Source organism: Triturus cristatus, chromosome 7 (genome assembly GCF_964204655.1).
Source record: "Triturus cristatus chromosome 7, aTriCri1.1, whole genome shotgun sequence".
Taxonomy (NCBI): domain Eukaryota; kingdom Metazoa; phylum Chordata; class Amphibia; order Caudata; family Salamandridae; genus Triturus; species Triturus cristatus.
Genome location: NC_140590.1, coordinates 1,846,733,466 through 1,846,750,567, shown reverse-complemented (window position 1 = coordinate 1,846,750,567; position 17,102 = coordinate 1,846,733,466). Strand labels below are relative to the sequence as shown.

Here is a 17,102-nt window from a genome sequence, read left to right as displayed (position 1 = left end):
ATGTGCTCAGTACATTGACATTAGTGGTGTACTGTACTCACTCTTCGTTGTCCCTTCTAATTCACTGCAGGGCTCCGCCTCTCCCTCGAGCAATTCCGGACTTGGCTGACATGCGGGAAAAGGACTGTATACGCCGCTACCGCTTCCCCCAACGTTTGATTGAGGACTTGACGACACGGCTGGCAGCACACCTCCAACAGGTATCCTGGTGCACTGACACCCAAGCCCTACATTTCTTGGCCACGGGTACCTTTCAACATACCATTGCCCATGTGGGTGGGATGTCCCAAACCATGTTGAGCCGTGCTCTGCATGATTTTTTAGAGGCCATGTTGGAGCACCTTCATGAGTTCATAAAATTCCCAACTCCTGAGCAGTTGTCAGCTGTCAAGCGTGAGTTCTATGCCCTGGGAGGGATGCCCCATGTCATTGGGTCCATAGATGGAACACATGTGGCTTTGGTACCACCACAGGCACAGGAGGTAGCCTTCCGTAACCGCAAGCATTACCACTCCATTAATGCCCTTGCGGTGTGTCTTGCCAACATGGTGATTTCACATGTCTGTGTTCGTTTTCCAGGATCAGCACACGATGCGTACATCATGAGGCGTAGCAGGGTGCCTGAAATGATGCTGCAGCTGCGCAACGAACGAGCATGCATTGTTGGTGGGTATACTCTGCCAGTCCTGTATTTAACGTCATCTTCCTGTCTTACTGCTTACCCTGACCCACTCTTGTCCATGATGTTTCCATGTAGGGGATGCTGGCTATCCCAACATGCCATGGCTGATCACGCCTCTCTGCAACCCCAGCACGGCTGCCGATCACCGCTACAACAACGCCCATGGGCGGACCAGGCGAGTGATAGAGAGGACGTTTGGCCTCCTGAAGAGCCGATTCCGTTGCCTCCACAAGACCGGTGGCGCACTCCCATATGCACCGGTGAAGGTCTGCAAGATATTCCTCATGTGCTGCATGCTGCACAACATGGCAGTGGAGAAAGCTGTGCCACTCATCCTGGATCCAGATGAGCAGGACCATCCACCCGTGGAGGATGAAGGGCTTGGGCACGAGGCAAGTGATGTGGAGGAGGAGGAGGCGGCGGAGGACATGCGGAGTCGGCTCATACGCGACTTCTTTGCTTAGTGGTGAGTTCCAGTGTCTGAGTGTGCACGCATTGGGCTGTGTGTGGCATGTGTTGCAATGTGTGTGTCCATCTGCATGTCTTCCAAGTGAGTCTGAGGTGTGTTTGGATGTGTCACTCGAGTGATGGTGCAATAGAAGAATGTCTTTCCTGAGTCATCATTGTCACCTAGCATGTTGACAACCTAATACGTGTCGAGTACATGCACATGCATGCGGATGTACTTCTTTTGGCTGACTGCTAGTGTGTCTCCCATCCACAGGTCCTTGCGCATGCTGTCTGCTGGTGGCATTGTTGTGCTCCTGCTATTCCTCATGATCACAGCAACATGTGCTGAATCAGCGTTACATGCACGGACAAGTTTGAAAATCTCTTTCGGGTAAGGGATGCAGCACGGCTTTTTGGGAGTGGTATTTGTTTTGAATGTGTGTGCACTGCTCCTGTTCATGTTTGGTTACTTTGCATACATGTAGAATCACCATGGGGCACATGACCTTGAGCAGAATTCACCAGAATTGATGGTCAGACTTGGTGACAGTCATCTATAATGGGATTGTGATGGAGCCATCAATGTGTGTGACACTGACCCCGGAAACATACGGGTTGCACCGGGTTGACATGGTGTGTGAATTCCCCATTAGGGGCTCAATGGTGTATAGCAGGCTCTCCGTGAGCAGCAGGGGGTGTTTAGCTGTCACCCGTCACTTGTGTGCCAGTGCCATGGATTTCCAGCATCTGTGGTGCTAAGGGGGGTGCCAGTGTTGGTCCCACGTCTTCATCCACATGACCTGTGTATGTGTAGACAGAGTTGCATTAGCATTCCGACACACATGACTAATAAAGGTGTCCCTCTGCCTCCAAGGTGCCTCATCTCTGTCAATGGTGGTCTGTTGCCAATGTGCATGCGGCATGTCTGGCATTGTTCACAGAGATGGTGCATATGAGTCTATGTGTAGAGTAGCAAGATGCAAGCTGTTTGTCAGGGATTAGATTCTGTATTGTGCATGATGTCCATGGCTGTGTAGGTTTTGTGGCCTGTCAGTCTCCACGACGGACACTGTGCCGCATGTGAATCCATTGTGTGTGTGTGTGCCATGTTGAACCAGACATTCCTTCCTTGACATGCACCTTTTGCATGGTTCCTTCCTGAGATCCTTGTCTTTGTGTGCTACTTGTGGCATTGTTTCCTTGACATGGCACATGCTGCTGCAGGCCCTGCTGCAAGGGCACCCAGTGTCCACGCAAACGAGCTGGTGTCCATCATGGATTGCTTGCTGACATGTGCTATGCTGATCAGCAGCATCTGTGCCTCATGCGGCAGCACACTCTGCATTATGCACAAGATCCCCAGTTCCATCCACCTCAAGGCAAGAGGGAGACCATCCCCCAGGTCAACTATGACATCCGTGTCTACTCCTACCTGGACTCTACGGACATGTGCGTTAGAAATCCCATGATACTTGTCCACATCCAGGGTGCATCTGCACAGCTCTGCTACTACATCCGGCGATTAGGCCACATCAACGTCAAACAGAGATGGGGGGAGTGGATCACTGCCAGCTGCAGGATGACCTTCTCAATCCACGCACACCCTCAGGATGCAGCCCACACCCACAACACAACCTTGTGGCACTGTGATCCAACACCCTATTGTGCCATCTCCATGCATCCAACCTTGGCTGGCCCACCATTCGCCACATCCACCTGACTCAAGCATGCAGGACATGGTTCTGCCACGTGTCTACACATACCTGGGACTCCCACCCCAGGACACTCCACATGATCCCTGACCTCTGCGCATGACTGTTGCTCTTCTAAATAGGTCTGTGGGCACAGTTGTGTGGGCACCCCCTCAGCTGGTTGGGCCCATCACGGGTGAGTATGGTGCTCCATGTCTGTCTTGGATGGTACGTTGTGACCCATGTGTGTCCTGTGCCAGACTCAGACCCCAGGGTATGGTGGTTCGGAGTTAATTCAGAAATCAGGCATGGTTTGACTTTACAGCACACACATGTAGTGTAATAATGCAAAATGAAGGCATCATCTTGTGATTGTGATGAATTTTATTAGTGCTGGGGTACGTGTTTGGGGGGGTGACAAGAGGTGCTTGGCGGGAGTGTAGAATCCAAAGTTCACAGGGGGAGTTGATGTCCTTGCCATTGACAGTCATCAGAGTCTGTGCCACAGTCTTTGTCAACATTGGTCAGACAGTGACCAGCAAGGCCATGTGGCAGAGAATGTCCTTTGCTGCTGTGCTGCTGTTGGGCCATAGGGCCAGGTGCCAGGCCAGGTGACCTGGGAGATGGTGATGTTCCGATAACTTTCAAGTTTTCTTGCGTGGACGACCCACCTTCCTGCGGGGACCCTCAGACGCCTGGCTTGACGGTGCAAGGGACGCTCCGTCAGATGATTCCTCCTCCTCCCTCCCTGGGGCTGGTGCTGCTCTACGCCTGCTGGCACAGGGAGGGTTTGCCAGGCTTTGGGCGATCTGACAGAGGGATTGGCTCATGTCCCTGTGCACCGCCAAGTGCACTGCATGTCTTGCCTCCATCCTGGCATGATGCTCAACCTGCAGGGCCTTCATCTCATTGAGGGTCTCCACTACCTGGGCGATGCCTCTGGAGTCACGCCGGTATGCGTCCAGGATGGTTCTGACGTGTGCCATAGCCGGGTCCTGAGCTAACTGTGCAGGTTCGGGCCTCCGCCGTCCTCCACTCCCACCACCCCTGCCCACTTGCGCCTGGCCTGCCGTTGTGGGCACATCGAGTCTCCGGGACCCCTGAGGGATGGCATTTGAGGGTCGCCTGCCTCCTCCTGGGTGCCCGAAGAACCTTGTCCCTCCTGGACAGACTGGCTGCGTTGTTGTGTGCGGGCAGGGCTCCTGGGTGTCTCCTGGGATGTGGCAGGAATGGGGGTGGTGGTTGGCACAGTTGTACCTGACGCAGGTGCTGCAGGTGGTTGGACACCAGAGGGGCCAGGTTGGTCTGGGTCATCCACGGAATGGTGAGAGTCGTCGCTAGCGTTGGGGTCCTCTTCATGCAGAGCCTGGTCCTGTGAGTCTTCCCCCCCAGTGTTGGGGGGAGATCGACGACGTTGACCTGTGTGTGAGATAGACAGTGTTAATTGTGTTACATGCGACATCCATGTTTCATTCTTTTTTGATTTGGCACAGTTCCTCTGGGTGGTTGGATTTGGCTAGCATTCCTCACACAGTGCACTTGTGCATGGGTATGTCCCTTGGCCACAGCTTTTGACACTTTACCTATGTGTGACACAATCTTAGTTGATGCATATTTTGTGAACGCAGTCAGCAGTGTAGTGAGCGGGCGTAGCAAGCCATGCAGAGCCGCCTTACGTGTTGCACTGTACGTGGCCAAATGGTGTTTTTTCCATGCTATTTGAGAATGCAGGTAGGTAACTTAACAATTTGTGACAGGGTTCTGACGAGCACAGTGGGTAGGTATACTGGGTGTACGGTTCTGTTTGTGCCTGCAGCATGGATGTACTCGTGCACAAATTGACACATGGCCTAGTGTTTATCAAAGGTTGAAGGGGGGGTTAAGGCACTGCCAAACCTTGTCTACATGCACACAGTCCACCTGCTGACGAGTGGACATGGCCACACCACCCAAGGGTGATTTGGTCTCCCTCTGCCTCCCTTACTCCCTCCCTCTGTCCGTCTCCCTCTATCTCCCTTTCTCCCTCCCTCTGTCAGCCTCCTCCCTCTGTCCGTCTCCCTCTCTCCCTCCCTCTGTCAGCCTCCTCCCTCTGTCCGTCTCCCTTTACTCCCTCCCTCTGTCAGCCTCCTCCCTCTGTCCCTCTCCCTTTCTCCCTCCCTCTGTCAGCCTCCTCCCTCTGTCCGTCTCCCTTTCTCCCTCCCTCTGTGAGCCTCCTCCCTCCTTCTGTCTGTCTCCCTGTGTCCACCTCTGTCTCTGTCCCTCTCTCTGCCCCTCTCCCTCCCTCTGTGTGTCACCCTCTGTCACCTCAGCCCAGCTTCCTGGGCACACAGAGTTTGCAGGTCTTGCAAAGGCCATTGGTTTGTTCATGTGGGTTTGTTTCTTCTCTGCGGGCACCCATTGGGCGGAGTGTGTGAGTCTGCACTGCTGCTGTGGCGGTGTGTGCTGACACTCCTTCAGTGTGCTGCGTCTTCATTGGCTGCTGTTATGTGCAAATTGTGCCTTCATACCCATGTCGTCCTGCAACGCAGACACCATTAGCAGGCAAAACAGTACTGTGTGGGGACACACTGTTGGTATGGCTGTGCCCTAAGCCATATGGGCTGAGGGCATTGTTGTGTGCTTTAGACTTGCTCTATGTTAGTTTAGAGGCCCACCCTCTCGTCGGGGACATCCTGTCTTGTGTTTGTGTTTTGTGTGGCCTGTGACTTGGCCTGGCCTTGCTTGGGGCATGGTGCATGGAGGCGCTAGTGGCATGTGTGTGTTTTTGGAGTGTGGTTGTGTCCGGTGCTGGCTTTGTGGGGGTTGCGTGCATGATTGGTATTTGGGTTGTATATGACGTTCCCCCCATGTGAGGTGAGTTGTTTGTGTACTCACCAGGCTCTCGGACTCCTTCTAGTCCGTCACATGCCAACGGCTCCAGCGTGGTCATCACCTTCTCCTCCCAGGGATGGTAGTGTACCGGTCTGCGGGATGGCCCTCCTCCAGTGACGTTAGCCTGGTTGTGCTCGTCTGTCATTTTGCGGCGGACCGTCCTCCGCAGATCGTACCACCTGGCTTGGCACTCATGCCTGGTCCTTCTGGTGGACCCAACAGCATTCACGGAATTGACTATCCTCTCACACATGGCAGTTTTTTCTGATATGCTGGTCCGTCTGACCAATGTTCCAAAGAGCTGTGGCTCGACTCTGATGATTTCGTCGACAAGGGACTCCAGCTCGACCTTTGTGAACTTTGGATTCTTGTTGGTGGGCATGGTGTGGGGTGTGGGTGTGGATGGTTGTGGGGGTTTGGGTGTGGATGGGTGTGGGTGTGGATGGTTGTGGGTGTGCAGGTGTGTGTGTGTGAATGTGATGAGGGTGTGTTTGTGATGGTGGTTGTGTGAAGGAGTGCAAGTGTAAGGTGTATTGATGGTTGAAGTATGGTGCAGTGCGTTGTCTCTGGGGTCTGGCAGCAGTTGATCTGTTGCAAAGGATCATGGTTTGTGTGTGTTGGGCCTTTTTATTGGTCCATTTGTGGGTGTGGCTGTGTTTGAACTTTGGGTGGGTGTGTTATAAGGAGTGGTAGTGGTTTGGGCCTCTGTTTCTCTGTTTGTCAGTTGCAGGTCAGTGTATAGGATGTATTTGGCCTTGTTGGATATGTTTTGTGGTGTTGTGTGCCTCGGATTGACTGTCCTTGTGTTTTTTTTGGTTAGTTCTGGTTCAGTAGGAGTGTTATTAGCGTCTGTACGGTGCGTACATGGGCCATGTTGTTGTACTAAGCCATAGCAAAGGACAGCACTGTACGACTCGTACATGCCCGATGTTGGGTGAGGGTGCTGGTGTGTGGGCCTGGGGTAGGGTGCGTACGAACACGGGTGGGGTGGGGGTTCGGTCCGTACATACACTGGTGGGATGGGGGTACGTTCCGTACATACACTGGTGGGGTGGGGGTACGGTCTGTACATACACGGGTGGGGTGGGGGTATGGTCCGTACATACACTGGTGGGGTGGGGGTACGGTCCGTACATACACGGGTGGGGTGTTGGTACGCTCCATTCATACACGGGTGGGGTGGGGGTTTGGTCCGTACATACACGGGTGGGGTGGGGGTACGGTTCGTACATACACGGGTGGGGGTACGGTCCGTACATACACGGGTGGGGTGGGGGTACGGTCCGTACATACACGGGTGGGGGTACGCTCCATTCATACACGGGTGGGGGTTCGGTCCGTACATACACGGGTGGGGGTTCGGTCCGTACATACACTGGTGGGGTGTTGGTAAGCTCCATTCATACACGGGTGGGGGTACGGTCCATACGTACACGGGTGGGGTGGGGGTACGGTCCGTACATACACTGGTGGGGTGGGGGTACGGTCCGTACATACACTGGTGGGGTGGGGGTACGGTCGTACATACACGGGTGGAGTGTTGGTACGCTCCATTCATACACGGGTGGGGTGGGGGTTCGGTCCGTACATACACGGGTGGGGTGGGGGTACGGTCCGTACATACACGGGTGGGGGTACGGTCCGTACATACACGGGTGGGGTGGGGGGTACGGTCCGTACATACACGGGTGGGGTGGGGGTACGGTCCGTACATACACGGGTGGGGGTTCAGTCCGTACATACACTGGTGGGGTGTTGGTACGCTCCATTCATACACGGGTGGGGGTACGGTCTGTACATACACTGGTGGGGTGGGGGCACGGTCCGTACATACACTGGTGGGGTGGGGGTACGGTCCGTACATACATTGGTGGGGTGGGGGTACGGTCCGTACATACACGGGTGGGGTGTTGGTATGCTCCATTCATACACGGGTGGGGGTACGGTCCGTACATACACTGGTGGGGTGTTGGTACGCTCCATTCATACACGGGTGGGGGTACGGTCTGTACATACACTGGTGGGGTGGGGGTACGGTCCGTACATACACTGGTGGGGTGGGGGTACGGTCCGTACATACACTGGTGGGGTGTTGGTACGCTCCATTCATACACGGGTGGGGGTATGGTCCGTACATACACTGGTGGGGTGTTGGTACGCTCCATTCATACACGGGTGGGGGTACGGTCCGTACATACACGGGTGGGGTGGGGGTACGGTCCGTACATACACTGGTGGGGTGGGGGTACGGTCCGTACATACACTGGTGGGGTGGGGGTACGGTCCGTACATACACGTGTGGGGTGGGGTTACGCTCCATACGTATGCAGGTGTGGGTACGGTCCGTACATACACGGGTGGGGGTACGCTCCGAACATACGCGGGTCTGGGTACGCTCCATGCATACACGGGTGGGGGTACGGTCCGTACGTACACGGGTGGGGTGGGGGTACGGTCCGTACATACACTGGTGGGGTGGGGGTACGGTCCGTACATACACTGGTGGGGTGGGGTGGGGGTACGGTCCGTACATACACGGGTGGGGTGTTGGTACACTCCATTCATACACGGGTGGGGTGGGGGTTCGGTCCGTACATACACGGGTGGGGTGGGGGTACGGTCCGTACATACACGGGTGGGGTGGGGGTACGGTCTGTACATACACGGGTGGGGGTACGCTCCATTCAGACACGGGTGGGGGTTCGGTCCGTACATACACTGGTGGGGTGTTGGTACGCTCCATTCATACACGGGTGGGGGTACGGTCCGTACATACACTGGTGGGGTGGGGGTACGGTCCGTACATACACTGGTGGGGTGGGGGTACGGTCCGTACATACACGGGTGGGGTGTTGGTATGCTCCATTCATACACGGGTGGGGGTACGGTCCGTACATACACTGGTGGGGTGTTGGTACGCTCCATTCATACACGGGTGGGGGTACGGTCCGTACATACACTTGTGGGGTGGGGTACGGTCCGTACATACACTGGTGGGGTGGGGGTACGGTCCGTACATACACTGGTGGGGTGGGGGTACAGTCCGTACATACACTGGTGGGGTGTTGGGATGCTCCATTCATACACGGGTGGGGGTACGGTCCGTACATACACTGGTGGGGTGTTGGTACGCTCCATTCATACATGGGTGGGGGTATGGTCCGTACATACACGGGTGGGGTGGGGGTACGGTCCGTACATACACTGGTGGGGTGGGGGTACGGTCCGTACATACATTGGTGGGGTGGGGGTACGGTCCGTACATACACTGGTGGGGTGGGGGTACGGTCCGTACATACACGGGTGGGGTGGGGTTACGCTCCATACGTACGCGGGTGTGGGTATGGTCCGTACATACACGGGTGGGGGTACGCTCCGAACATACGCGGGTCTGGGTAAGCTCCATGCATACACGGGTGGGGGTACGGTCCGTACATACACTGTTGGGGTGGGGGTATGCTCCATACGTACGCGGGTGTGGGTACGCTCCATGCATACACGGGTGGGTGTACGGTCCGTACATACACAAGTGGGGGTACGCTCCGAACATACGCGGGTCTGGGTACGCTCCATGCATACACGGGTGGGGGTACGGTCCGTACATACACTGTTGGGGTGGGGGTACGCTCCATACGTACGCGGGTGTGGGTACGCTCCATGCATACATGGGTGGGGGTACGGTCCGTACATACACGGGTGGGGTGGGGGTACGGTCCGTACATACACTGGTGGGGGTACGGTCCGTACATACACTGGTGGGGTGGGGGTTTGGCGCGTACATCCGCGGCCGGGGGGCATTTTGCGCGTACATGCGGGGTCTGTGGTGGGGTGTTTGGCGCATATGCGGACACGTGTCTCCATGCTTGCTGTGGGAGTTCGGTCCGTACGGTTTTTTTTGCATACAGTTGTAAAATCGAAAGGACGGGAGTGATCGTACTAGCGCGGTCGGACTTCATTTTTCCGATTCGTACGGTAAATCGTCCGGGGATGTGTCGGACACATTTTCCGACCCGAGGACGTGTGGGGGAGTTTTCCGGATGTGATTCGTATGGAGTTTTTCCCATGCGAATCGTACTTGGCAGTTTGTACGGTACTTGTGCGACTCGTACGTAAAAAAATACGGATGCGAGTCGTACGGTATTTTTTTTTACCGGATCGGAATCGGCACCTCACTGTTCAGAAATCAGTGAGTGCTTTTGCCTGAAAAGTTAAGGACATGACAACAGGGCCCTGAATGGACCCATTTCAATGGCCATTGCTTATATCCTTACAAAACGTAGTATGGTAAAAAAAAAGACAAACTCCCTAGATACAGAGCAGCAGTACAGACTTTTGTTTTTCAATCCTCACGTTGTAGTACCTCCAGGATTGGTGCACTAGTTCCAAGCCCAGGGAAAACCAAGCCAAGACAACAAAAATAGCGCTTCACTGGCAAACTCTGTAAAAGTGGCGCTAATGTGTTTGGGTGTGAATAAAATCAATCTGGCCAGTTTGCTACCACTCTGTCTTACTTTATTTAGTTATTTTTTTTTCATATTTTTAAACTTTTATTCCAGATGCTGCACTTACGACATTGATTTCCGGCAAAAGTGATTTTCTTGATATCAATCTTGTTATGAATATACATTTGTGTACTTTGACATTTAATTTAGCGTGTGCATGAAGCGGGAACGTCAAACACTTGTAGTACTCGACTCAAACATGGTTTCTCTGGACGATGGTTAATAAGATTTGAATCTTGAAGTGGCATCAAACTCTAAGGTTGCTGATGTTTCATTGGCTTGGAGAGGACTTGAACGAAGTCTCTCTGGCAGGAAACACTTTGGGGAACACCAACTCGGTGACAGGCGCTTGAAAGCCGCAGGGAAGCACTTTTCCGTGGTGCTGGAGAGAGAGACATGCAGGTTAGGAGTTAGTTAAGATCGTTACCAATAAAACTATGGGAACAACCACCGAGGATCTGGGTATATCTGGGTGTGGACCCTACAGACGGCCATTGCCATTGGACCCGATGGGACTCTGACCTCTGACCCCATAGCAGGGAAACCTGTCAGCGGACCTTTTCTTTCACTTAGCACCAAAGGACTACGGAAGCATCTCTCTTGTGAATGTAGGGGGTTCAGTCTATGAGGTCACTATCAAGTCACTACTAGATCACTATCAAGCCACTACTAGGTCACTATCAGGCCACAACTAGGTCACTCTCAAGTCACTCATAGGTCACTATTAAGTCACTGGTAGGTCACTTCTAGGTCACCATCAAGCCACTACTAGGTCACTACTGGGTCACTACCAAGGTCTGGTGTAAGCATGATTGAGTTGATGGTCTTTTCGTGCTCTTTCTTTATAATCCTTCTGTTAGACCTGGCACCATTGGCGTGGGTCTCCCTTTCATCTTTCGCTTTTTGTCTCCTCTGTGTTTGCTGGTGTTAGATGCTCTGGGCACTGTGACACTGCCATTCAGTGCCACAGCGCGAATGCTCCATATTTTAAAGAGACTGTATGAATTGGTATTCCCTATAACCCTAGCTGACCCAGGGAACATGTTTGGAGAGTTGAATTTGGTATGCCTGAGCTCAGAATATTAGAGTGCGTCTTTTGGTGGGGATTATTTTTATATACTGTGTTTGGGAGTGCCACTTTTGGCGAGCGGGTATTTTCTTGCCTAAGTCTTCCAGTGTGCTCTGCTGTTATGTGTATTGGCTGTCTGGTTTTGGAGGGACAGGGCAGGCTGAGCCCGACCTGGATTGAACAGAGAGATCTGCAGTTGGAGTATGGGGAGGGGTGACCCTTTGATCTGAGCAGGGCTGTGCCTGGCAAGGTGAATGATGGCTCCACCTCCCACTGTGCATCTGATGGCAGACCCCCTCTTCCTGAAAGGCGGGATGCCGCCTTGTAAACAAAGTGCTCCAGGACCACACCAAACTGGTTCTGGCTGGGTTCAGTAACTTGTGACTTTTGAGAACAAAGGCTTTTGGTGTATAAATATCTGTGCTAAAACCCCTACACGCTGTGTTACTTCTGGATGTCAAGACGAACCTCTGTCCGTGTAACTAGAGGGAAAGGACTTTGAAACTTCTATCTATCTTGCTGAAGCAACTACCCAAGGGCCTGATTTGAGCTTGCCTCCTGCCGAAGTCTCAGGGACATTAGACTTCACCAATCAGCCTTCTGAATTCCTATTGAGGGGGATTCTACTCGCAGGTGAGACTTCTGTTGAGAATTCCAGAGCCTCTGGGTCTACTGCGGGGAGCGCGGGCTTAAAATGATCATTATCGCTATTGCGGGCCGCTGCAGCTGAGGAGCTGTTGCCGCTGAGAGCCCACATTTGCCTGTGCTACAAGAATCATCGCTATCGCTATTGTGGGCCGCTGCAGCTGAGGAGCTGTTGCCGCTTAGAGCCCGCATTTGCCTGTGCTACAAGAATCATCGCCATCGCTATTGTGGGCCGCCGCAGCTGAGGAGCTGTTGCCGCTGAGAGCCCGCATTTGTCCCTGCTATGAAAATCATCGCTATCGCTATTGTAGGCCGCTGCAGCTGAGGATCTGTTGCCGCTGAGAGCCCGCATTTGCCTGTGCTACAAGAATCATCGCTATCGCTATTGTGGGCTGCCACAGCTGAGGAGCTGTTGCCGCTGAGAGCCCGCATTTGTCCGTGCTATGAGAATCATCGCTATCGCTATTTTGGGCTGCTGCAGCTGAGGAGCTGTTGCCGCTGAGGGCCCTCCTTTGCCTGTGCTGCGAGAATCATCGCGATCGCTATTGTGGGCTGCTGCATCTGAGGAGCTGTTGCCGCTGAGAGCCTGTATCTGTCTGGGCTACGAGAATCATCGCTATCACTATTGTGGGCCGCTGCAGCTGAGGAGCTGTGCCGCTGAGTGCCCGCACTGGTCACCGCATCAAGGATCTTTGTTATCACCTGTGTGGGCCGCTGCAGCTGAGGAGCTGTGCAGCGGAGTGCCCACCTTTAAACACCGTCTCGGGATCATCGTGAGCGCACGCTGCGGACCGCCGCAGTTGGGAGCTGTGGCCGCTGCGAGTCCGCCTGTCATCATTGTGGCTTCCTCACAAAGCTGCGTGCCGTGCCCCTTTAAACTTCAGGTACATTGTGCATCCCGGGTCGCGTAGACCCCGGCCTCAAACTAAGTTCGTTTCACACGCTTTTTGATCGCTTTTATTGCTTTTTAAGTGAATCCATATTTACGTGCGTTGTGGCTTCTTGATCACTTTTGAGCCAGGTTTTACGCCTATATAAAGATACTTTTTTTTCTATAACTACTTGTGTGGTGTCCCTTTGTAGTGTCTTCACTGTGTTATTGTGTATGGTCATAAATGCTTCACACACTGCCTCTGAGATAGGCCTGTCTGCTCGTGCTACGTTACCACAGGCTTTGTCAGGGGTTATCAAAGGGTGTAGCCCCCTTACTCTGACTTAGGAAGAAGGGTCCCTATTTGGACATTGGCGCCAGCCACTGCCAACTCCCCATTTCTAACCCCTTCCTTGTTGGTGATTGCATTGAATGCTATTGGTGTTGATGGTGGTCCATTTTATTCTATTTGTAGAACTCGCTTAAAGATTCTTCTGAGACTGCTTCAAAGCACGGCAGGCCTTTTAGATGAATGGGATCTGATCAAGGGTGAGATTGTGCAGAAAAGTGCATACGTTCTATAGCACCTATAAACCATCAGAAGAGGAGTAGGCACTCGACTTCAAATTTTTGGAAGTCAGACCTCTCCCTTCCCTGGGGTACAGATGCACCCCCCTCCGATCAGAACATCTCCCAGATGGAAGATGCCAATCCACCACACATGGATGGTCTCTCAGGATTAACAATATACAGGTGTTGTACAACATTCACCGTGGGCTTGCAGGGAATGTTAGAACTAGAGTGGGGTTTCTTTTACTATTTATTGCTTTACTCATTTTATTGTGACCGCAGTCATGTTAGATCAGCAGGAATGTTGTGAGTACTCACGAAAGTATGTTTCATTAAGAAGATGTCGATAAATGCAGTGAGAATAACGACTGTTCTTGATTTCAGTGACATGGACGACGAGGCGGCCATACATATTCCTTTGTTACAAGGAGGGGCCTTCCACGACGAGTGAGTCACGGTGGTTGTAGATCATACATCATGTCATCTGTGGTGGAGGAGGAGTATCTTATCATATCTTAATAATAAATAACAAGTAATTCATGAATAGAAAAATCTTTGATCATTAATGCAAGTAAAAATGACAGGAGCCCCCTAAAAACATTTCTTTGACAATATTCCAGACAGGGCACCGGTCAAGAGGGGGGCAGCTTGCGCAGGGCCATCGTTATCTTTGCAAATATATTGAGGGCCTCATTTATGAAAAGTGTAGCATCGCTTCGTGAAAACAGCGATGCAACAGTTTTCAGTGCACCCTCCTTGCGACACCATGGATGTGCCGTATTTACTGTATGGCACTCCATGTCGTAGGGATTGACATACGTCAGGAATCCTGACGTATCTGTAGGCGCAAAAGTGGCACATTGCTGGGGTGTGTCTGAAAACAGATGCAACTCCAGCAGTGTGTCCTTTCACATGGGGCAAGCCCCATGTGAAAGGGCCTGCGTCACTCCTTATGTCTGCTGTGACGTGGACGTAAGGATATAGCTCATACATTTCACTGCAACACTTCTACGAGCCTTTTATGTGCCGGAATGCACACCCTGCGTACATTATACCTGACGCAGGTATAATGTAGTGGAGGGGTTTACAAAATGATGCATCTGCCTAGATTTGTAACTTTGTAAATATGGCACAGTGTGGCGCATATTGTACATCACCGCAGTGTCACAAAAAGTGACGCAACGTTAGCGTAAATGGCACATAAATAAGGCCCTGAATTTAGACACGAAAACTGATTTCCATACTTTACTGTTTCAGTGTTTTGTAGCTTTCTCAGGAAAACAGCACGTCTCTGCAAACTTCCAAGCCATTTCAATGGGAAATATGCTGTCTTTGAATGACAGTCACTGCCCCATGCTTTAGAGATACGTGATGCGGTGCGTCGAAGTGCACCCCCCACCCCCACCTATATATCACACCTTTACTGCTTGTGTGCTACACTTGTTCTTTGTGCGACGCTTGGGTTTTTCACAATCCCTTTAACTGCAGTGATGCAGGGTGTAATGGAAGGCCCCCATCCCTGGCAGTGCCAGGGGGCTCCCACACATTAAATTTCAGAGTGGACCCCACGGGCTGCAACAGAATACACTTGAATAAAACAGTTTGAATGTTCAGTGGTCAGGTCTGCCAAGGGTCATGACCCAGGCAGTGTACTATTAATGTATTTCTGCCCTATGTCCACATCATGACAAACCCCACATGGCTCATAGCAGCAGACTGGCTTCTGCCCTGGAAGGAGACGGCTGCTTGAGTCCACTCGGTGGAGCTCAGAGCTGACACGTGAAGTCATGTTGCAGCCACGGGTTTTGTTCAAGTAAAAGCTACCAAGGGTATTTCAGGGTAGCTTAGGTTGGGGAGTCAGGCACAGATCGCCTGTGGCTGGGGTTGTACTGGGGCTAGGAAGCCATGAGCCTTGATGAACTGGAGAAAAGGTAAATCAAGAATGTAACTTTCCTTTGCACTGTCAGAAGGGAAACACATTCCCTTCTGGCAGTGCTGCCAAGCTGCCTCCTGCTGTGCATGAATCTGAGTAACTCCTGGTGCTTTGGTCACCGCCACGAAGCATCATGGGATTTGAAGTTTCATTTTAATCATTAAAATTGTATGAGCCGAACCCCAATAATCACCCGAACCCTAATATTATGAACACTCTAGTTTTTACCGAATCAATTATTGCTCCAAAGCTTCCAGTTCATCTTGCAGTTCGAGACTCCACTCATCAACAAAAAGCACAAAAGGAAAACAGGATAAAATATGGAAGCACTAATGACTGAGTTCTACATAAAAAATAGAGCAAAGATAAATTTTTTAGAGAATTATTAATAAACGCCACACAGAACAAAATGCATGAATCGCCATGAAGGCCCAGTTACAGCAATACAGACTCATAAAGCTAAGCAAAATCCCTAATTAGACAAGTCTAGGCAAAAAAAACTAAGTGCCAGATTTATCATAATTTGACGCGTCAAATGGAGAGGGCGAGAATGCCACATATTTACCATAATATGGCACATCCTGCTCTCTCCTGGCGCTGACGCACTACGTGCTGCTTAGCACACACACCCAGATGCGAGGGTGCTTGCGTTGCAGCAGGATTGTTTTTGTGCAGGAAGGTCCTTGAGCGGGCTCCCCCCTCGCTGCACGATCAGCAGGCCTTCCTGACTCTGCAGATCATGTTTCTCTGCCGCCGCTTGCGTTCCCCGCATTGCTGCTCCCGCGTCGGTTTACTGCTGTTACATACTACCGTTCTACTGTCTAGCCTCCAATCGTTAGCCTTCAACTTTTTCATTTGTAGTTTTCAGGCTAACCATAAATGCCTAATATTGTTATTATAATAACTGTAATAGCTTCATTTTGTAACACTGTTGTCATTATTTATATTGTTTAATCCATAAAAGCCTCATTTTGTGACACTGTTGCTAATTCTATGTGTTTGATATATTGTTACCTTCTCTGCCCATAGTGCTATAATTGCTATCTTTTACGAGCCGGCCTACCTCACCACACAGTCTTTCCCGGTAGTTTTGGGCCACTCCCTCTTCCTGCCACCCTGAACCCCAATTTCCTCCCAGGACCCACTTAATGGAGGCCGCAGCTCAGGCATACCAGAGGCAGGCCCATCTGCACCTGTCCACACCTAGAATGTGCCCAGCACCAAGGACCCTGGCCCTTCCACTATTTGATGATCTGCCGCCACCAAACTCCAAGCCCTCGACCTCCGACTTCCCAACAACAAGTGCTACCACACTGCCCTCAAACCACTGTAGGACCTTTCACTTTCCAAACTGTCTCTCTCCTGCTCATCTGGAGCACCCGCACCCACAACAAAACAAGAACCACCACCATGCCGACCTTCACCACTTCAGCACAACTCTAATGCCTCCTGCTCAGTTCACGATCTCTCTGCAAGCATGCCATCAATATGTGGGACACCATCACCTCCCTCACCCTGGCATCATCTTCCTCACCAAGACCTGGCTCAACCCGGCAAAGTGCCCGACTTCGCCTCAGCAAAGCCTTACAGATACAAAATAGCACACCCAAGTTGCATAAAAAAACACGGAGGTGGAATCGCCATCATCCACAAAGAAGGCATCCACTGCGCAGACAACACCACCCCGATTATAAAACACCTCAATTTCCAACTCCACACCAATGGCAAAACCACCATAAGAGGCACCCTCGCCTACAGACTCCCCGGTTCTCACCCCAGCTTCTGCGACGCCATCCCCGTATTCATCGCCCACTCGCC

At 52.1% G+C, this 17,102-nt stretch overlaps 1 long non-coding RNA gene across 2 annotated transcripts in view; it reads left to right on the top strand.

Moving 5' to 3' along the window:
- The window catches only part of LOC146813418 (uncharacterized), a 229,155-nt gene that overhangs the window by 183,443 nt on the left and 28,610 nt on the right, over positions 1-17,102 (top strand). The window contains exon 4 of one of the 2 annotated variants that reach the window (XR_014966975.1): positions 13,736-13,808. This is a non-coding gene — a long non-coding RNA (uncharacterized LOC146813418). The remainder of the gene's footprint in view (positions 1-13,735; positions 13,809-17,102) is intronic. The other variant, XR_014966976.1, reaches the window with a different exon arrangement.